Here is a 23,118-nt window from a genome sequence, read left to right as displayed (position 1 = left end):
TTGTATTTTACCACCTTTTAACATTGACCATAATAGACAACAATGTACAAGCTGAAAGAAGACATCTTCAACTTCAGCTTTTATACAACATACTACAGTTTCATACCTGCAAAAGCCTGACACGTATGGTTGAGAAAAGTCTGCGGCAATTTTCACAATGTGAACTCTGGTTTATGTCTTCATCAAAGAACAATGCAGCAGGAAAGCAAACCAGAAATGTCACAAAGAGACGTTACAGGCAATTAAATAGGAGGTTTTCTGGTTTGCATCCTGGTAGAGGGGACGTGAAATTAAATGTAGAAGAGATTTTTAAAGGTTTCTAACTTGATGCATGCCTTGCAGTGAAGTTTTGGTGATGAAAAAGCAAGCGCAAGATGGTGTAAGGTGAAGTGAAGCATCACAGGATGTGGATGCTTAAATAGACCTGTTCACACAGGAACAACAGGAATAATTTTAATCTTAACTTTTACCCTGTGCTTTTTTGCTGTCTCTTGTTATGAATGATGTAAACCACCTGTGAGGGATTTTTGTGGAATGATGTGACAATTTAGTCATTGGTCTCTTGATCCCAAATTAACCAAGGACCAGCATAATTCTGGCAAATTTTGGATATCAGGTACTAAGGTTAGTATGCCTTGGGTTGTTTTTGGACAGTTATACACCCAAATCACCACTTTATTATTTACAGAATATTTTAAGCACATGTTATCAAGCTGAAATGATGAGGAAATAGTGGTATTTTCTTACAGCACATCCCTTCAGCTTTTTCTTCAAAGCCTCTTTGGTAAAGTTAAGCCACAAATGTTAAGATTTAAACAATTATTTCTTCTTGCCTATTCTTTTATAAGAGATGTAAAACCCATGAAACAAATGTTGGCAAAATATTTGTGCATGAAAAAATACAGTGCCGCTGAAGGAACATGTTGGTAAATCAGGCTTTCTTAGCACAAAAACAGTTTTGAGAGAAGAAAAGGGAAACATTGGAACATTTTTTATTTTAGAAAAAGCACATTGAAAGAAAAACTTTCATTGGGTATTATAATGGGTATTATAATGGCAAAATGTCAATCATAAACCATACTCAAATTCATTGGCCTCTGATTTTTTTTTTTTAATTTATTTCTGCAGACTTTCTTTTGTAGAAGAGTGGTATAATTCAGGCATGGGACTTGTACTGGGATAGTCTTAGGTGAGAAATCAAGACAAAAGAGAAACTTCTCTTTCCCAGCCTCTCCCCCTGACCCCCACTGGGGGATTCACTGCTTTGGAAGAGTTTACCAAATATTGGCTGCAACATGGGTATAGTTGGGGCTGTCCATATTCCTCCCTTTACACGGGGTACAACTATGTTACACACTTTGCATTCTTTCACGGATGGCAAGGATTTAGGGGGAATCCTTTCTTTTAGTGTCAGTTAAGATCAAGATTAATGTTAAGAAGTCGCTTTCCTCTCTGGGGTTTTGAAGCATTAACTAGCTTGTCAGTCATGCTGTTATGCCTTAGTTTCTAGGCTCAAACTCTTAAAAACCAAAGAGTTACTTTCAGTATGCCGTTGCTTGATCCCTTGTTTTCCCATGCTGAGTTCTTTATGCGTTACAGAGCTCAGAGAGCAGAGCAATAGGGGATAATTACATGGAATTTGACGTAGCTTTGCAAGTTGTGTTTTCAGCTCTGGCATTTGAATGACTGCCAAACAAGGAAGCACTTTTCTGGCAGCTCCTTTCACTGGGACTGTGTCAGACATCCTGCAGCACGAGAGACAAAGAGACTTCCCTACCAAAGGGCACACGGAATGCCAGCAACGGCATTCGAAACCAGGCTTGGGGAATCATTCTGTGCACTTGCACACACGCTTTTACAGTATGAACTTCACTATGCTGAGTAGAGGTCTTGAAATCTAGCTCCCCATGCATGTTGTGTGGTCTGTATAGTCTCTGCTGCCTGAAAAGGAAACGTTCCCTTTCAGGAACTTTATTGACCACACAGGTGAGTTTCCAGTCTGCCTAATCTGTATTTTGTTTGTGACGGTTTTCAGTTGCCCAGTCCAAGCCAGTAGGAGAAATACTGATACAAAGATCTGAGTTTGTTGTCTGGGGGCTGTTTGATCTAGGGAAAACTGTTTGCTTGCATCATAAGCAAAATCAAAGGGATATCTGAAATTAATGGAAGCAAATACAGAACCAAGATAATACCTGTGATCTGGCTGACAGCCAATGAATGGCACTGAGAGCAAGTTTTCCAAGGTCATCTGTGGAAGTACTAAGTAAGCTCAGAGCACTACACTTAGTTCTACCTAGTGAATTTTACCACCAGAGGTATTTTTGTGTCATGCAAAAGTGCTGCTTGAAGAGTAAAGCCTTTTCCTATCCCCCCATGCATTGGTACTGAAGGGAAAAATATGCTGTCTTCACAGAAATTAGTTGATTGGGTTTTGTGTAACTCGTGATGTCCCTAATATGTTTGACTATTTGGGGATTTCAGATACTTAAATGCACTGATAAGTTAGTACTGTGGGTATGAAGGAATTCAAATTATTCATGATATCCCCAGGGGGAAGATTAACAGAACGACATTACTAATGGGCTATGTAAATTTGGGTAATGAAAATTAGATGGAAAAAACCTGAAGAATTAGCAGAGTGGTGATACTGCCAAGGGTTTGGTTTTCAGCTTTTTCTGATTGGAAATTCTATGCGCGGATTTTGGAGGGGTCAGGGTCAACTGGGTCAAATGCTGTTCACACAAAAAGGCTGATTACCTTATTTACAATTTGTAAGGGCTCAGAAAATGATATCACATGATGATGCAAAGGTCTTTGGAGCATCCCAGGGCACATGAGCATTTCCAGGGGTAATGGGTTGTGTAAGCAACTGGAAAGCCTCATACACGTGGAGATCTGCTGCACACAAGATAATGGGTAAAAAATACATAATCGTGCTTTCCAAAATGTCATAGGCAACACAGCAATGTTACCAGATAGTTTCAGCGATAGCTAAAATTTTTTAAATATTTCTGAATATGAGTTAAAATTGAAAGTTATTTTTTGTCAAAAACGGCAAATAATGTTTTGAACTAAAAATTGAAAAATTATTTTTTCAAGATTTTGAAAGCAAAATATATTTTGTTTGAAAAGAATATTCAGTGAAAGAAACCTTGACTGCATCAAAATGAGGATAAACTGTTACCTCCGCTCTCTTAAAGATAATATTCTAGACAGTTTACGCTTCTTTAAAAAGGCTGTAAACTTGCATTTCATTGTCTTCATTAAGTCTTAAATTTTAAACCAGAGGCTTATCACTGCTTCCAAGTATTTTTTGCTGATCTATAACTGCAGCATTGATTGGAAAATAGGTTGTAGAAACTGATACTGTCTGATTAAATGTTAAGCTTACATATTTCAAAACAGTAAGTCCTAAATGATATTTTTCAAACAGAGAAACACACTGTAATGAACCTGGTGATTATCCCTGTCAGTCTATTATGAGTTCTAATTAGAAAAATAAATGAGCAATGTTTGGAGTAAAATACTTCAATACGGCAATCTTGAACATCTTTAGATAATTCATGCTTGTGTATAAGCATATGTGCTTGAATTTTTTTGTTTGCTTTTTTTCTGGAGTTTTTTAAGTCTCAAAGTGAACTCATTGATAAATTCTGGACTTCATAAATAGATAGTAATTGTGCTTTTAAAATGTTCATATCTTAGTTCTAATTCTGTTATTTAACATAGCGTATGAGCTGATAACACAATGAAGTCAGTGGAAGTCACACCACATTGACAAATTGAATGTAATGCTGATGGTCTTGTCCCCGTCCAAAAGTGACTGAAATCAGTCACGCAGATAGATGCAGGTTGTTACGGAAGCATCACTAAATGTCTAAATGAATGCAGCATTGCCACTGTCTCTGTTATTTTTTTCATTGTAGTTCTTAGGGAATTTTGTAGATTGGGGTTCACAGTGTTCTGACTCCTGGCGTTGTACACTTTCAAAATTTGTTTCATAAACAATAACTTTTTCTACACCTACGACTGCTGGGGCAAATAAAAACTTCTGAACACCAGAAAAACACAAAATTAGATATATTGCATGGTGTTTGACTGGAAATCCTAATTTTACTAGAGGCAATGGGAATTACTGAGTGACTCAGGGCTGGTGGAGCAGGTTTTCTATGGAATTAGGTTGCCTGTAACACCTGGAACTACAGGGGACTGGTTTCAACAGCACAGGCATTCATCTTTTGTCCTATATAGGAAAATACAAATAAACTCTCAATTTCCTTTTTATTTTACACTCTGTGACTAAGGCAGAGCGTGCACTAAGCATAGTTTTTGAAACACCATGAAATCAAAATCTCACTGACTCTTTGTTTCTAAAAGGAAAAGTCCGTCTGTCTTTCTAATTATTTTTTGTGAGGTGCTTTTTTTGTCGTGCCTATTGTTTTTGGTTGATATAGCACTTGAAATTCTTTCAAATACTTTGAAAGACTTTTGGGAAAATGTAGGTAACTAAGAATGAAACCTCAAAGCTTCTCAACAGTATGAAGGACATTGAGTTTTGCTTCCCCCATGGTGAGGGGCTGGGCTCTGCCCCAGCTGCATCTGTTCTCGTGGAGGTTCAAGGAAGGTGAGGACGGTGAGGAGCTCCAGGTGAAGGGCTGCAGGGTGGGGAGGAGGCAGAGCCCTGGACCGTGTGTGCTGTCAACTGCTTCAGCTATTCCTTGGGCAGGAGACCTGCACGGATGAGCAGGGAGCTTCTCGTAAAACTCAAATGGAAGAAGGATGTTTACGGAATGTGGAAAAAGGGACAGGCCACTTGGGAGGAATACGGGAACATTGTCAGAGTATGCAGGGATGTGGTGAGGAAGGTTAAGGTCCACTTGGAATTAAATCTGGTAAGGGATGTCAAGGAGAACAAGAAGGGCTTCTTCAAGTACATCAGCAGCAAAAGGAAGACTAGGGAAAACGTAGGCCCACTGCTGAATGAGGTGGGTGCCCTGGTGATGGAAGGTACAGAAAAGGAGGAGTTACTGAATGCTGCCTTTGCTTCAGTCTTTACTGCTAAGGCCAGCACTTGGGAATCCCAGACCCTGGAGGTAAGAGAGAAAGTCTGGAGAAAGGAAGACTTGCCCTTGGTTGAGAAGGATCCGCTTAGAGACCATTTAGGCAAACTGGACGCCCGCAAATCCATGGGCCCCAATGGGATGCACCCACGAGTGCTGAGGGAGCTAGCAGATGTTGTTGCTAAACCATCTCCAGAGGTCCCTTCAGATGTCAGCTGGTTTGGGTGTCTCCTTTAAGATGCTCCAGTAATATAGGAAATTTCAAATTATCAGGTACTACTCTGCTGAACCAAATGGCTGAAGGCAAAATGTCATGCTGGATGTATGCTGCAGTATTATTTTTGTTTTATTTTGACTAAAGAGCTGTTTAGAGGCACCAATGGCAAGTGCTGAAGAGGGAAGTGTTTCTCCAGCTGGCTGATGTCCCTTGAGTCTCAGCTGCTGATGTCCCTGCTGCAGATTCCTGTCTCAAAGTGGGATTGCAGCCTTTTGAAAAGACTGATAAAGATTCAGGGCCACACAGATAAACCAGACAGATTTCCCAGGGCCTGTCTCCTCCAGAGGGATTTCAGACTTGTCTCTCACCTCACTACTAGACTCTGAGTTGCTGAAGAGTGAGGGCAGTCCTGATAAAACCATGCAATTTGCTGATCAGACAGAGACCAGAAGAAGAAGCAAGTGGCTATGGTGTTCCCTCGAGCAGGGTTCTTGGTCTCTTTCCAAGACCTATTTGTACATTTGTCCTCTAAATGCACAATGCTGAGAAAAAGCCTTCAGAAAAGGCAACTCTGGCCGTGTCTTCTGACGGACAGCAGCTCAGCCCATTCCATGATTGCCAGGGCACACGCACCAGATTAGAAACCTTTCCCCCATACCTTTCGCAGGGAACTCATTTCAGCTTTGGTGTCACTGCTCCCTCTCCAGGTACCTGTCCTGAGCATGTGCAACAGCGACACTTTGAGGCACAGAATCACAGAACTGTTTAGGTTGGAAAAGACACTGCCAAGTCCACCACTAAGCCATGTCCCTAAGCGCCACCTCTACATGTCTTTTAAATACCCCCAGGGATGGGGACTTAACCACTTCCCTGGGCAGCCTGTTCCAATGCTTGATAACCCTTTCGGTGAAGAAATTTTTCCTGACGTCCAATCTAAACCTCCCCTGGCGCAAGCTGAGACCATTTCCTCTTGTCCTATCGCTTGTTACTTGGCAGAAGAGACCAGCCCCCACTTCGATGCAACCTCCTTTCAGGTAGTTGTAGAGAGCAATGAGGTCTCCCCTCAGCCTCCTTTTCTCCAGGCTAAACAACTTCAGTTCCCTCAGCCGCTCCTCATAAGACGTGCTCTAGACCCTTCACCAGGATTCACTTCACTTGACTTGCCTGGCTAGAAGCCGGGCAGTGAACTTAAAAGGAGTTGTCTGGGGTACTCGTCTTCAGTTAGAAAAGAAAATGTTTATCTTATTCTAAGATGAACAGCTGTCTGGATTTGTTTCTGTCAGTGCATGGACCACTCTTAGAGACCACCTGCTTTTTCAACAGCTAAAACTGAGTGAATCAAACCTCTCTATTTGCCTGGAGCTACTCAGCCAAAAAGATCTGGCCTTTATACCTCAGGAGTTGCGCAGAAGTCTAAGGATGATATACTTTGCTGTAGGTGTTTAGGAGCTTTTGATTTATAAAACACACATCAGTTAAGGTCACTGTGTTTGCAGTCCTGGAAGCTCTTTAATTTAATGTTGTTAAAAGAGACCTGCAGTGTGACTACGGACATTTAATTAAAAATCTCATCTTTAACATCTGGCAAGCTGGAAAGACAAATAAAGCTATGCAAGACACGGACATAACTGGAAAGATGTGCTGAAGGGGGTGATTGCTGTTGTTCATTGGTCTTCAGATCGCCATCAAAGAAGGTAAATTCTTACTAGTATCATAGAGGTTTCTGGAGCCTTCGAACAGAGTGAGAATCTGGCATAAACTTGCAGAAGGCAACTTTTGCATACTCTCCCAACCCCTAATATGAGACTTTGCTACTTTGCTGGAGGGTTATAAAGCCACTTTGTCCCTGAAGGATTCCTAGCGCAAGTTACAGTACTAGATAAATGACCTTATGTTGCGAGAGAGGAAAAAGGCAAGTTTCAGTCAACTAAGAGGTTCCCCATGACGGTCACTCTGATCTCCAGTTAAAGTGAGAGTCACACAGGAAACATTTTTCACTAACCCATCTGCAGCAAAAGGAATCTTAGCAGAAGGTATTCATCTTTACAACTGATAAGTAAGTGTCATTGTGTGATACATTGTGAATTATTAAGCCTTGCACATTTTGTTGTAATGTGAGATAAAACCTGGAGAGTGCACAGATGGCATCAGTGCTGTGCATTGTGTGCCTCCTGTATCCTGTCCAGTCCAGTGTTACTTCCTTCTCTTTACACACATAGTTCGTTTCACCTGATGTTTTCATCTCCTTTTATTTCTTTGATTAATGAGGAGCGTGTGTGCTCTGTGTTAAGGCGAAAAAGCTTGATTCCAAGTTTATTTCAAATTTATAAGGAGTCAATCCTGTAGAAAATCAATGAAGCAAAAGGAATGGTGAAAGAAAAAGGGAAAAATGGTAAAAATGGATAAGGAGAAGAACTAATATTTTGATGCCTCATTCTTTTGCCTTAGAAAAACTACATTTTCACAAGTGCAATGAATAATCCCCAACAGGGACTTTGGAACTGGTACTTAATTGGTGTTGTCAGAGGTGTTACAGATACCAGAAATGATGCTTTAACAAGTTTGACTTCATTTCCTCTCCTTTTTAAATCCCATTTTCACTGACCGGCACATAACAGTGGCCATCAGTAATGCTGATGGTGCAGTAATGCACCACAAACAGAGTCTGGAGCAAGCTGTTTGGTACTCAGCCACCTCCTTGGCTTTCTCGGCATGGGAGCCAGGACAAAAGTGACTTTGCTGCTGGCAGCTCAGAGGAGCTCCTTGGTGTTGGCTGCTTTGCAAGGAGGAGGGGTTGCTTCCAGCAGATCCAGAGCAGTGGGTAATTTCTCTGTTGGCTTTGTAGAGATTGAGCCCAAGTGTGACAGTTAAGTTAATGGAGATACACCAGGGGACATACTGCTATGGGTAGTGAGACTGTTTGTCAGAGAAAAACAGGTCCCTCTCAGTCTTCCCAGAAACAACAAGCTTCCAGCTGGAGACAAAAATCTAAAATGAGGTATCAAGCACATCTAGTCTACCCCAAAGCAGCCAGTCTTAAAACCTATTTTTATTCCTTGTCCCAGTTATGCTTTGTCCTTGCTCAAAAAAAGCTTCAGAACTTTCTTTTTTCCTCTACCTATCAGAATGAAACCCAAAAAAATTGCCTTTTAACATTTCCAGCACCGGCTTTCTTTTTCTAGAGGTAGAGAGCAATTTTAAGAAGTATCTAGTGGTGATGCATCTTTTCAGAAAGGTCATTCAAGTGCAATTCCTGCTTTAAAATCAAAATAGTTACACCACCCCCACCACCACCTCCTCCCCAACACACACACACACACTGCTTATTGGCTAAAAGCATGTGGCTTTGTGCATATCTACAAATGGTAATATCCTGGCAAATGGTATGGAGAGGTGAAATAATATCAGGATTGAATTTAGAATCTGGAGCAAACTAGCAAATTGTCTCTTCATTATTTGTTCCAGGCCACTTTGCAGGCAAAGAGTAATCACGTAAATTGACAGGGAGAGATTTTTCACTAATTGGAGTAAAATTCTACCTACGAAGAAAAACCAAAATATTCTAAACAATCTGACCATTAAATTAATGGATATAGATCAAGCAGACTTGAAAATAACATTTCAGGGAAAGGTTGAATTGCTCCAATACAAGCTTTTGAAGTATCAAGTTTAATAATGTATCTCTATACTTTCTGAACACAACATTCAGACACAACTTCCAAATCATCGGCTTCGCTGGAGTCAGGATCTGAAAGATCATGAATAGCCTTGCCAATATGGGATTCGTTTTAGGTGGTTAAGTCAGACAGATACAAAGTAAATGAGTGATAACGCACAAAAAGATCAAGACTCAGTAAAACCCCAAAATAGCCAAAGGGAGGTGGAGAAGTTGAGAAACAAAGGTCAACATTGTGGAAGCAGTCCAGTAAGTCAAATTTCAGTAGGAAGGAATATACGTTCGGTTTAGATGCTTTGTCCTTATTTTGATGGAGTCTTGTGCAGTTGCAAGATCTTTGTTAGACAGGGCTTACCTGTGGGTGTTAAGTGGGGACCTGTTTATCTAGTGGTAGCAATCTGCTGGTGATTACCCTGGGGGGCTTCCTTTCCCAGTCTACGTTGGGCCAAGTCCAAAGGGACAGTGAATCCGCAGTTATACAAGGGTGACTTAAGTCACGAAAATTCATTTCTACAGTGTTGGAAAAGTCTAGTTTGGGGAAAAAGAAGGATCTAAAAAGTCATCTAGGATTTTCATTACTGCAGATCATTTGGTTTGGGATGTTCTTCCCTCTAGAAAAACAGTAATTTACTGGATGGTGAGGAAGTCCAGTGAGTTTCAGCTCTTGATAACTGGCTGAGTTACCGCAGAAGTCTGTGGTCACAGCAAAACTTAGAGATCCCAGCCAAGACCAAGATAGCACCTACTTAGAAGCTGTACAAAGATGGACCAGTTGAATCTTTGGGGACATAAAATCAAGCTCCTTCATTTGACCGAGTCACTTTCTTAGATTTATGCCTAATTAAAAGAACCTGAGCCTAAACCAGAAAGCATCTTAAGCAAGTATCAGGTCAGGCAGTTGGACTAGATGATCATTGTAGGTCCCTTCCAGCTGAAAATATTCTGTTCTATTTTATTCTATACATCTTTTAAAACATAATTACCTCTTGAATGAGGGAGGCTTTCTAAATATTTTTTCATAGTTTATTTTGTTTTGGTTTTGGTTTACAGTGGGAAATGTATCTGTACTTACTTAAACTGGAGTCTTATACCAGAAAATACAGGCCTTTTTCAGGGGCTGGTTTTTTTCCCTGCTCTGTAAGCTTTTTTTTTTTTTTTTTTTTTTTCCCAGAAACTTAATCACATCTTTGGTCTGGCTATCATAAGTTAGTGTATGCTAAATAGGGAAATGTGTGAAATGCTGAACCTGACTGAATATTATTGAATATGACTGAATACTATGGTATATTACATTCAGTAATATTTTCTCTCTGTTTCACTGCTCTGTTCAGTTGGGGTGCTCTTTTAGTCCAGCAATATGAAACGACAGCAGAGTGTGTTAGGAAGCCCATTATCAACTTGCCTAACATTGCCATGCTTCAATCACTCATCTGTCATCTCAGCAGCCAAATGTTAATGTGACATCTGTTACACCTAGTTCCAATCACTATCCAGAATCTCTCTGCACACAAACAATTTATCCTGCTTACAATATTGGTTTCCCTGCCATTTCTGTGAACATAATGAATTTATTTATTAGGAGGAAAAACATTGAAGGGGTAAGGGTAACACCCTTACAGGCTTCCAGCCAGCATTTGGAACATCTAAGGCCATTTTCCCATGTGTTTATCTAAATAATTCCCCCAAATATTCAGTGAGGTTCCTGACTGAAGCTCTAAGAATGAGCTTTGATGGGTTTCTAAATCAGCATTAAACAGATGGAATTACAGTTATGTCTCGGTAATGTTTTAGATTGCAATCTCTTATTATAGCAAAAAAATTACCCGTGGTCACTGGGGAGCCAGCCATTCCACTTTGCCTGATTTTCCTCATTGCATCTTATAATTAAGACGATAGGTTCTGGTAGAATATTTCATTACCCGCCTTTCAAGCTGAGGTTCTGCCTAAACTGTATTAGTGCCACATCAATTCATGCACCATCTTTTTGCATAAATACCCAAAGACTATTGGCCCAGTTAGGCAGCATGCCAAAACTGGAGGAGTCTGTAAGCATACCTACACTTAGTTTTTTCTACTCATATATCATAAAAGAGAGATATGTTTTTCCAAACTTCAGATTTTGTCTTCCTTTTTATTCCTTCTTTATCCCATTGAAAATGAGTGAGGGGATGGCACCAAATATATTTTCTGGTAAAGCATGACATTATTTTCCCTAAATGTGTTTTGACTCAGTTACAGTACACTGAAAACATTCAGTACAGTGAATTACAGAAACCATCACAGGATGGACTTTTCACCATAGTTTTTGTTGTTTTCCCTCTGAGTCCATGAAAACTTCACAGCTGGTAAAGATCTGGATTCCATGGTCCGTGTGCTGCAGAGGCAGAAACACACCGGAATGTGTGCTGGAGAGGCAGAAACACACTGTACTTGAGATACCCCAGCTGCTGTGCAGACCATGGTGGATATAACTGAAAGTGGGTATTTTAATTTGGGGGCAGGATGAGAGTTAACGATTGCCGGTTCGAGGAAACAAGTTGAGGAAGAATCTTCAATGGCAGCATTTTCAAAGCCAGGAGCAAGCCTAATTAGCATGGGACAATTTGAGACACAAAAAATTGGCGTACCCAAGGCAGAAAATCTCTTTCTGACCATGCAAACTACTTTCCTCACTGCCAGACTGTCTGCCTCTGACAATCATCATCACTGCTTGACAACACTGTGGCTAAAAACAAATGTTGATAAGCACTGAAACTTAAGAAATCATTCTTCTCTGTTGGTCACCTGCATTTTATTGGTGAAAGAAACAGGGGTCTTTTTTTCTTTCAATGTTGTTTATCATCAAAATAAATAAGCGAAACTCTGCCTGTACCTGTCAAAAAACTTAAACAAACTTAAAAAGGTAGCCTGGTAAGGTTTTAATTACTTTTATCATGTTCGTATGAAATATGTAAAATGTTATGATGATATGTTAAATACATGTTATGTTGTTTCAATTTAACTTTAAAAAATTCTTATGCAATAATTCAAAGCTATTGAAGGAAGTGTTGTGATTTTTTTTCCCATTTTAAAACTGTCATTCCAGGTGAGGTATTTCTGCAGAGTGGCTTTTTTTAGTTTCAACTCGTCTACATTTTTAAAGTACTACTCCATCAAAACCAAATTACAGATTCTATTAAATGTATCTGTCCCCTCAGAAGAGTGCACAGAAAAAAAAATGTTTATATTAAATTGGTAAACTATTCTAATGCTTCCTTATTTACATATCTTACAGTGTTTTTCCAGCCAGATAGAATAAGCAATATATTGCTTACCACATTGTGAAATTTTGTTCACTAATAATACAGGGTGTGTGAAATTGCTGGCTCTTTACGGCTGTAAGTACATGACCAATTAAATTCTTCTTCATTGACTTGAGTGAGACGAAGGTTTCCACCACGATTATTCACCTATTTATATCACTTTTCCTCCAAGCAATAGTCAGTAAACCGAAATTCATTAAAGTTGTTTACTTTAATGAGCATTTAAGGACAAATAAGAAGCTTCGTTCATCTATTCTGTGTTTAAATAGAGAGTAATGGAGTGATTTATTAAATAATGCCAGAGGTTAACCAGCACACTAACACATTTCTAAGTCTTACGTCTCCTTTGTACTTCTGATGTCTAATGCACTTCTAATGTCTAACTTCTAATGTACTTCTAACGTTCTAGTTTCAGCCTATTTCTTGTACCTTCAGTCAAATACGGGCTAATTCACAGCCTCTTGAAATAACTAGAAAGGCATTCACTTCCTGGAGAAATTGCAGCACTGGGGACTGGAGATTTTTCTGGAGTACGCTGCTAGAACCATGTTCAGCACATGCACTTTATCACGGAAAATGATTTAAGGTGACTCTAGTCATGGTTGTGTATATTTTAATGGGTGTCGTAAACGGCTTGTAGAATGGTACTCATATGACTCATGAAATGGTTGTAATAAGGCAAGGAACTGCACACCAGATATGGTTCTCTGGGGTCTGGGGAGAAGTAATGGGAGATAATGAATTATTAAGCAAGAGCTGAGGTCCACAGCTCTGCAAATACTGTAAGCCAGGCAGTTCTGAAGGGTCAGTGTTTAGGTGTGAATTAATGTTAGCAATATTGCCCTGAATGCATTGTTTGCGTTCTTCTGCTTTTACTGTGATTATTTGGATTTTCATCCAAAAAACAAAAAGGGGGGGGGGGGGGGGAGGGGAGGGGGAGGAGGAGGTCTAATCCCTCATGACTAAATCTATATTCTTGCCTTCATGAGAAAGAGGCAGTCATCTAGCCTTAATGATCAATGGCATTTCTTAAATACAGATTGTTTCTGCTGCAGGCTGTGCATTCATTCAAGGACTTGTCATTTTGAACACACTTTTAATGCTAATCCTCATTTGCATAGTGAGGTGGTTTTAACTCCGATAGACATGTGAAGTGTGGAATACAAATGCTTCCACAAATTGATTTTCTTTATTAGACTGTTTGCGTTTCAACAGCTCAAAGATAACTGCTGGTGCAGAGGATGCCAACTCAGCAAAATTCTGGCACAGATAACTAAGAAATGGAGGATGGGAGAGGGAGGGATTTCATGACTAGGCTAAGTGATTTATGGGTAGTAGCTCCTTTTCAAAAGTGACTTCATTAAGCTCCTAAGTCACCAATTTTCAGGAAGCTAAGGAATGGTGTCTTCTTGCATTTTGAACGCTGGTGATGTCTCCTTGTTCACTCTTGTTATGTGATACAGAGCAGGAAAGCACCTGAGGTTTCTTCCTAAACCCTAAATTCTCTTTCTTTTGCAGAAGTATAAGAGCAATTGTAATTTCAACCTGGGAGACAGCCAGAGAATCATTAAGAAGGTGCACCGTTTAGGTGGAAAAAGACCAGGCAGATTGTGAATTTGGCTGGCCAGTCAGCAGCATTACTGTGGCACATTTTAACAGGAAGGTAAGAACCAATTCATCTGGAAGCTTCAGCTGAGTGAGCATGTCCCATACAGGCAAAGTATTTAAAGGAAGATGTGGAACAACTTCAGAGACTCCATGACCATGCTTGGAGGAAAGACCAAAAGAGTAAGGATTGTTTAATAGACAAAGCAATTGCCTGGGGGAGACATGAAAACATTCAAATATTTAAAAGCCTGCTAAAAAGCAGAATGAAATGGATTGTTCCGGAGTCCCACGTGAACAACAAGAAGCAGTAAGTTTAAAGTAGCAAGGGAGATTTCAGGTAGTTAAGACTTGAACAGTGGGATGAGTTAAAAACTGAGTAGACTGCAGACAGCACAGGATCTACAAGTGTTGAGGGTTCAAAAGGAACCCTCATTACGGGACTGTGTTTTCTGCTTAGCCATAGATGTCACAGACATTATGACTTTGTGAAATGCAAAGAATTGTTAAATCGGCTAGGAAACAGCTGAATCCTAACTGAACCTGCTGATACAATTTTTGTGCCTTTATATTCTGCCCTTTCTTCTTTCCTGGTTTCAATTTTTGCACCAGAGACAGTAAGAGGGAAGACTTGACCCCAGAGTCAGAGCTGCTGACTGTCAGTTTCAATCTGCATCTCCACGTTTGTTTGGCAGGGGTCTGTGTGTGCTCGGGCCAGGGCAGGGAGGTATAGTGCATTGGTGCTGGAAGAACCGTACATTAATTCAGTGTGGAAGGAGACAAGTGGAAACGGCCATCGAAGGGCTCTGACTGACCAAGCCCAACAGGGCTTTAGGACAGGCAAAAGTTGCTCCCTCGCTTATTTGGTAAAAGGCAATCAGAAGGGATGGTGTTGAAAGGGTCAAGTACAGAACAGGGTGGCAACTTGCAGACCACATTACGTGCTAGAACTCTGAATTCTCATTCAGATCAGCTCTGTTGCAACGAGAATAGGAGGAGGTAGAATACAATTGCTTTTATGAAATGACCTGACTTTATAAAGACAGAACGATTGGCAGAATTTTTGCATCTGCACTTCAGTTTTATAGCTGAAACATTGCTGTTCTTGGAAGACACAGCAGTTTGTCATTCCTTTGTCTATAGCACACTTCACTGCAACCTTTTTCCTCTTCCCTGTGCTGTTAACAAGAGCCAAAATTTAGGAAGGAGAAGGACACAGTGAAAATATTCCTTAATGTTCTCGGGTTTTGAAATGGAATAGAAGATTAACAAGTATCTACTGTTACTATCTTCTGTCTCTTTCCCCCCACGCTGTTGCTGTGAGTAACCTCTTGTAGCTGAAAATGTAATCTCAAGTCCTTTTTATTTTAAAACCAGTAAAACCAGCGCCTTGTTTGCAAAGAGGCACATCAACGCACTGCTTTGCTTAAATTGCTGTCTGTCTCTGTGCGTGGAGCAAGAAAACTTTAGTTTGGGACACAGCAGTTCTGGTGTATCGAGAATGACCTCCCAGGAAGCTATAGAGAGCATCTGTTGACAGATAGGCCTGTCAGGCAGGACTATCAAGTGTCTGAAGAACAGACAAAATTGTTAGACTGAGGGCAGAATTCATGCAAAGTCAAAATAAACTTTTGCTCCTTTGACTGCAGAATAGTTGTTCTAGTTTTAATTTTCTTCCAACCACAGAAGCTATTCGAAATACATTGGAGAGCTGTCTGTCAGTAGGAGAAAAGATAGTTTCACTAAAAGTTTTCATTTGGAAAAATGCTTTGGAAGATTTGTTTTTTCCCGTCAATGCACTAACGGGAGACTTGAAATAGAATTATGCTAAAGGCATTCCCTATAGCAGGACCAGAGCGTCATTGGTTCCTGCACAAAATTCAAATGACCAAGCAGTGGTCAAAATCACCACTCAGGTGAACAAAACCAGATTAAGTACAGGTCATTGGTCTTAATGTTTCTATGAGCAAAGATTTGTGAACTAGTTGTTTATTGCTACTGGGTAAAATAAAGCTTGGTTTTGTCAGCTGTACAAACACAGAACATGAACAATGGAGCATTAAGACATACAAATATTTGTCAGTAGTTCCTCAATGACCTGTAATGATTTTTGCATGCAAGAGCTTTGAGATAATGAGATTTCCTTGGTTGATTTCACTTATTATTGGCAAAATGTGCAATTAAACATTAGCTTATATACAAATGTGTGCCACTAAGTGCTTCATTGATGGTGTTGAGCTATCAGCTTTAGTGAGCAGGAATTCACCTCAAAGAGTTCACCTGTGTGCACTTACTTGTGCCAGCTTGAACCTGTTTAGTCTAAAAAATTGTAAAGTAAGGGGCAAAATGGAGCAGACTTCCTCTGAAGAGTCAATGTATATAATGGCCAGAGGTAATTTAAGTATTCCTTAGCAGAAAGAATATAAGGAACCTCCACTAAATAAAACAATGGTTGAATTGCTGCAATAATTGAAGGTAGAGGTGCCCAATTATACATGGAGGTAAGCAGGCACTGGGATATACGCATTGCAAGCGTGTCTCTATGCCAGCATCAAATTACATTTTGACGTAACCATAAGTTGTAAAAAACAAGGAAAAAAAAACCCAAACCAACAAAACTCCAAAACCTTGATCTGCAGAGACAACTGCAAGCACTATTTTGCATTTTAGAAAATGTTTGCTTACTGCCTATCTGTAAAGAGGAAGGAAACAGAAATATTAGCAGGGCCAGACTCTCAGCAGGTGCTAATCCCTCAGAAGAGTAATTCTGATTTGGACCAGTTGAAGTTCTTCTTGATCGCAAGTCAGCAGATTAAACATCACACCATGGAAGGCTCTTCTGTCATAGTGCATGAGGCTTGTAATAGGCATGATGTGCGGAACAGAAGTTGTCTCATGTTGACAATATCAAACCAGTGATAACAGAACATTTATTGGGCTTATAATGGAAATAATAGGTAATTACATTTCCATTTATTATAAATAACAAGGAATTCCATTGCATTACAAATAAATAATTAAACGCATGGTTCACACAGCCTTCCTTTTTCTATGCACCATTTTCTACTGGAATTATTAAATGAAAATTATATTGCATATATTGCCAAATAATGCACTTAGGTATACATACTTAGAGTAGGTAGAATTTTATTAAGAACTGTTTAAGGAATGCAATAATTTCACATGGATTTTAAGAATTAAATGCACATTAAGATCCAAACCTAGTGCGATAAAATTATTAGCTTATTATTATAATTATGCATCATTTATATCCTGAAGTAATGTTATGGACAATTATTTGTAGTTAATTATTATGTAGTCCTCTTTTAATATACAGAGTTGTTTTAAGCAATATATTTTGGAGCTATACCCTTTGTAAAGTTGCCAGTTCTCTTCATAAAATGTGTAGGACTCTGTGTCCTCTCACAGTTCTGTGACTGCAAGACGTCTGAGCTCTGGGTGCCTTTTGCCACACACCCTGGTCAGGAAATCTGTTGAGCTGAGGAGTCTTAAGAAAGCTTGAAGAACTTTCTTTTCAATCCCAGAGGACCTACCATGACTCCAGCTGTTGGCAAAGGCAACCAAGCCATAGCCTTCTCTTTCAGAGGAGGGAGTAAGTGACGAGCTTCAGTGGCAGAGGTTATTTACCAGGGTTTCACAACTACAACACTTGCCCTGCTGTTTCGTTTCAGCATAACGGTTAGCATGATTCCCGTAGAACTTGTGAAAATTCCCCTGTTTTTCTTCCAAAATCCGTTTTTCTTCCCAGAGTGAAACTGAGGAGATCATGTTCAGCAGCAGAGACATCTCTGCACTTTCATGTGGTGGGGATGTAGCAGTTTCGGAAGCGAGCACCCTTGTCACCGGCCTTTTGGGGAGGAAGGGGAGCAAGGCAGGCAGAAGAAAGTAAAATACCTGCAGAGCCTGTGCACTGGCACACGTTGATTTTGTGTCTGATAGGTCACTGTGCTGGTCTGAGGGAGACACTGAGGGCTTGCCTGCTCAGCCCTTCTGAAGCAGAAATCCTTCAGGGCTGCTCCCCTGCGCTCATCACACATTTCTGCTTGTCACTAACTGCTTGATTTGGCTGATAATTGTGACGCTCACTCAGGGAAAGGAACTCTGAAATTGGAATTTAATCAAAATGCTTTGGTCCATTGCAGGGGTAGTAAGGAGGAGAGTAATGGCAGGGTTCACCTGACTTTGCAGGAAATCATATTTGACCTTGGTTATTTATCATCTCAGCATCTGTGGTTTTTTGCATATACGGAAACTGTTTTCTCCCTCAGTCTTGGGAAATGGGTGAAATGTTCAAGTCTACAGAACACACCTAAGTGTGAAGAGCCAATGTGAGAATTTTCTGGCTCCACTGAATGCAAACATAAGGACATTTTTTGTGAAAAAAATATTTGGAGCTTTGGTTTTTTAATTTTTTTCTTCTCTTCCTTTAAGGTAATCTCTGATTACTCCTACTGTGACATACTATAATTCGCTAATACATCTTTTTCCCTTCAGATTGGAAACATAATATGTAAGATTAATGTAATAGGTCACCACTATGTGCAATTGTTTTTCCAGTTTCTGTCCTTCAGCAAGTAGACAGCAGGGATTTATGTTCAGGTTCCAGAGCTGATCAACCACCTGCAATGCAATTCTTCAAGTCTGCTGGAATGCCTCTAAAATACAACATACTGACTTTAAAAATAAAACCCAACAACTTTTCACCTTTCAAATTGAGAGAAAAGATACTTTTTAGACTTACAGAATTATAAAATCAAGTGTGTGGGAGGGACCACTAGGAGACCTCCAGTCCAGTCTGCTGCTCAGAGGGGCGCCAACCGGGTCAAGTTGCCCAGAGCTGCCTCCAGTTGAGTTTTGAATGTCCCCAAGGATGGAGATCCCACGGCCTCTCTCCAACCTTCCGTTCCCATGTTTGACTTCCCTCATTGTAATGTCTTTTTGTATCTAAAGTTGGAATTTCCTGTGCTCCCACTTGTTTCTGTAGCCTCACTTCCTTCCACTGTGTGTCTCTGACAAAGGTCTCGCTCCAGTTTCTCTGCACCCTGCCAACAGGGGATTACAGACAGCAAGATCTCCCCAGAAGCCGTCTCTGCTTGGGCTGAACCAGCCTCAGCCCCACAGGCTCTCCTCGCAGGGCAAGAGCTCCAGCTCCACCAACTCAGTGGCCTCCCCCAAGCCCCCTCAAGTTTGTCGACATCTCTCCTGTACGGGGTGGCCCAAAACAGGATGCAGTAGCTAGATCCAGCCTCACAAGCAGAGGGGAATAGTCACATCCATCTGCCTGCTGGCTGTGCCTTCCCACAGCAGGACTTTGAACTGCACAGGGTCTCTGTCAGCCCTTTCCTCCCTGTCCAGGTCCCTCTGGACAGCATCCTGCCCTCGGGTATACAGACTGCTGCTCACGGTATGTGCCCGTGTTTGGAAGGTCAGAGGAGGTGTTAAGTCCCGGTCTGATTGTCAGGCTTGGGGAAGGTTTGTAACGATCCCAAGAGCAAAATTAAGACACAAATGAGGTCATATGCCGCCAATCAGACATTTTCTTGGGTAAATATAAAAGAGTAAAGCGACAGGAAAGGCAGGAAATATTAGGAGGAAATTAAGCAAGCATTCAGAGAGATAAGCAAAGAATAGTCACCACCATGGATCCAGCGGCGTCCCGTTGGTCCTCAGTCTTCAGTTTTTCGGTGGTGGATGGCCACACTCAAGTTTCATTGTGCCGTCTTTTATCCGGTGTTGGAGAGGGAGTTTGCCCTCTCATTTCCGTTTGGTTACCCAGGGCAACATCACGGACCCAACACATGCACATCTAATCACACAATATATATAGTTGGTGGGCAAGCGGCCTGTCCCGGATACCAGCTGGTGTCCTATTCTTGGTGATGCCTGATAAGCCAAAGAATGGCCTGCTGCTTCAGCAAGTTTGCAGGAGTTTCCTTGCAAGATGGTGGTACTTGATAAGCCAAAGAATGGTCTGCCCTCAGGTCTCATCAGACAAAAGAGTGGTCTGCTGTCTGGTCTTATCAGATAAAAACACAGAAGCAAGCTTTGAGACAATTGTTCTTAACACTTCAGTCTCTTACAGGAGGCAATATTATGAAAGTTGGATGATAGAAAATAGTAGATCTGTTGTGGTTTACCCAGTACCAAAAGAACTGTCTTTAATCTTGTTCTCAAAATGCCTGACTACACGATTTTTGCTTTGCTTTTTATTGGTGAACAGCTTTTTTCCCCCAAAGTAAATGGATTAAGCATAATATAGTAAATGTTATATGAATAGGAAAACAGTGCACTTGAAGCCAGATAGACTCATGTCCAGTTAACGTAACGTATAAGATTAATGCAAGCCAAAAAAATTAATACAGTGAAGTGTTTCTCTTGGAGGATATTCACTATAAAATACAACACTACATATTTCACAACTCCTCTGATTCATTTCTTTTAAATAAGTAAGATTGTAATGTTCTTTGTAATTGCATCTGAATTTATCCAGAGAAAATAAAATCAATAACTCAACACAACTAAATGTCTATCTCTAATCTTATTCTGCATACATTGATTAAGTTATCATCATTGCTTAGCTGAGTTGTATTTAAGGAGTGTCCCGTCAATTAAAAGGAGTGTCCTGCCAATTAAAATTTATTCAGAGAAACAGAGGAAAAAATGCCAGGATTTGTTTTGCAGGTGTTGATGACACATTGTTCCTGGACCTGTTCCCACTCTTTCTGAAAGAAAGGGCAAAACTTCCCTTTGTTTTTAGGAGAACGGAGACATTTTTAAAAACCTTTCTAAGCTTTCCTAAAAACAGCAAATAAGGATTTCATTTATGAATTTACGTATTATACTGTCTTGTTTTGGTTTTAAGGGAATACCTGAAACACACTGACAATTTTTTTTTTTTCCCCATTGGTCTAGCCCAATAAGAAGGCAGAAGAATATAGGAAACAGATACACAGCTTTGCTAAGGCAAATATCTGTGATTCAATGCCCAGTGTCAACATTTTGAAATGAAGATTGCAAGGCTGGACTGGTTGTAGAGAAAAGTCTTAAAATTCCTAATGGATCAACAAAATATTTTGCAGCATGCAAAAGGAAGGAACAAAATCTCTCTACTTTATTAAAAGAAGGATCAACAAGTAAACTATGTTGTAAATAAGCCTTTAAAGGCAGATTTTTCAGGTCATTAATGAAGTCTGACCTTAAAGAGAACCCCAGTAAGAACCTGCCTCTAGGAATAACCCCAAATGCATTCAGAATGAAAACAAAGATTTTCAGAAGTCTAGACAAACCACTGCAAGGGAAACATGCTAAGGAATCAGTGACTTTTCAGTGTCATATTTCAAATCCATGGATGAAAGAAAATAAATACATCTGGGTGGTTTAAGTTCCAAGAGCTTCCCAAATAAAGCAGAAGAGGACTCTTTTACTACAAGTTGTCTTCTTGCAGTCTTTCATTCTCACCACCACCATTTTATTATAGACTCACCACTGTGATGTCTATAATCATATAACCATGAGAAGCTGAAGAATTTTAAAGTTTTCAAGCACAGCCTGATAGCCTTGAGGAAGGAGAGGTGATAGATCTTTCTCTTGGGCCACCTAGAGGGCTGCATTCTGTCAGGAAAAATAAGAATTAGCAAATTGCTGCCTTGCATTCAGCTCTGTAGCTCCTCTGTTTGGGCTAAAAGGCTTCAAGTAGTGTTTGGGGTTTATCTTCACCTCTACGAAGTGTTAATCAGCGTAAACACATGTTGTGTTCCATCCTCCTGATGGATGGAAGACGGGAAGGGTTGTGTCATAAAGAGAGGAAAAATTAAAGTGGTACTGCTCATATTTGAAGGGGGTTTAAGTGGAATCCATGTTTTGCAGACTAAGGAGCCATTTCTGTCCTTGTTGTGTTTTTGCTGTATTTTCTGTTGGGCAGGGACCATCCAATTGCTGTGATCCAGCAAATGCTGAAGAGTAATTGTCTGCGGTGCTTTAACCCCTGCCATGCCACATTTAAACATCGTCAGAAACTGAAACTCTAGGTTTTGATTGTTTGTTTGTTTGTTTGAAAATAGAAGCAGGTAGACTACAAGAATGTAAAAGATTCTTTTGACAATTGACCACTTACCGTATAGTGCATGGGGGGGGGCGGGGTGTATGTCATTAAAAGATACAGCTGTAGATAAATCAGGCACCTGTGACCCCTATGAGTTAAAGCGCACTAATGAAGATGCAAATAATATTATCTTGTCTCAAACCAAACATAGACATACTAAAATAGTGTAACCACAGGAATATGCAAGTATTTTGTAGCCAGACACAATGTATAAGCACTTCAGATGAATATGAGAAATGTCAGTACCAAAGGGGAAAACAATGACATTGTAGTTGCACTTGGAAAGCATCCACATAGCAAAGAGTTTCCAGACAAAGGACAAGATAAACATGGGGACAGCAAATAGGCAAGGCATGCTGATGAACACAGAGGAAACATTGCTCACAAAACCCAGAACAAGATAAACAACATTGGCAGTTGATGTGATCCTCTCTGGCAGTTAGGGGGCAAGTGGTGTAGAAAGACCAAATATGAGCAAGCAGGAATGGAGTAGAAAGAAGTTTCCCACTTCTGCGCTCACTTCTCTTGTCAACGGTGTCCTAAGCCTGACCACCTTAGCCCTAGCAACTTTTACCTCAGCAAGGTGATGGTTTCGTCAAACCATCATAGCCACCAACACTAATGGTATGGCATCTGCTCCCTGGTGTTGCACACCCACAGCTAATTTAGGATAAGTCTTGGAAACTTAACAGTTTGGCACACGGAGCGATAAGTAGTGAAAATATGCAAACACAAACCTTTAGCATAAATATAAATTTTTGCAATAAATGAATTCAATAAAGTTTTATTTTAAAATTTTAAACTGAACTGACTTGTGTCTACGCGCTCTCATCACAGTGATCTCTAACTCCCCAATACACATATACGCATATAAACACGTATGTATGTCTATACACATATATTCAGTTACAACATCATTCTCTTGCAAGGCTTCCATCTTCCTGAGGGAGTCAGTGTAGGTACACTTTACACGACATGCTTCAGTTCATAACTACATAAAGATCTAAACGGGAAAAAAAGTTAATTTTAATTTTTCTCAATCAGTTTTGCTATAAACTGGGACAGTAAACTGAAAGTAGTAGTAAAACGATGATTTCAGGATTTTCATTTGCCTGTATGGGAGAGCTTAGAGCATA

Source organism: Nipponia nippon, unplaced genomic scaffold (assembly GCF_047370975.1).
Source record: "Nipponia nippon isolate SJK-2023a ecotype South Korea unplaced genomic scaffold, ASM4737097v1 scaffold_81, whole genome shotgun sequence".
NCBI classification, from domain to species: domain Eukaryota; kingdom Metazoa; phylum Chordata; class Aves; order Pelecaniformes; family Threskiornithidae; genus Nipponia; species Nipponia nippon.
Note: the sequence above shows the minus strand (reverse complement) of the source record.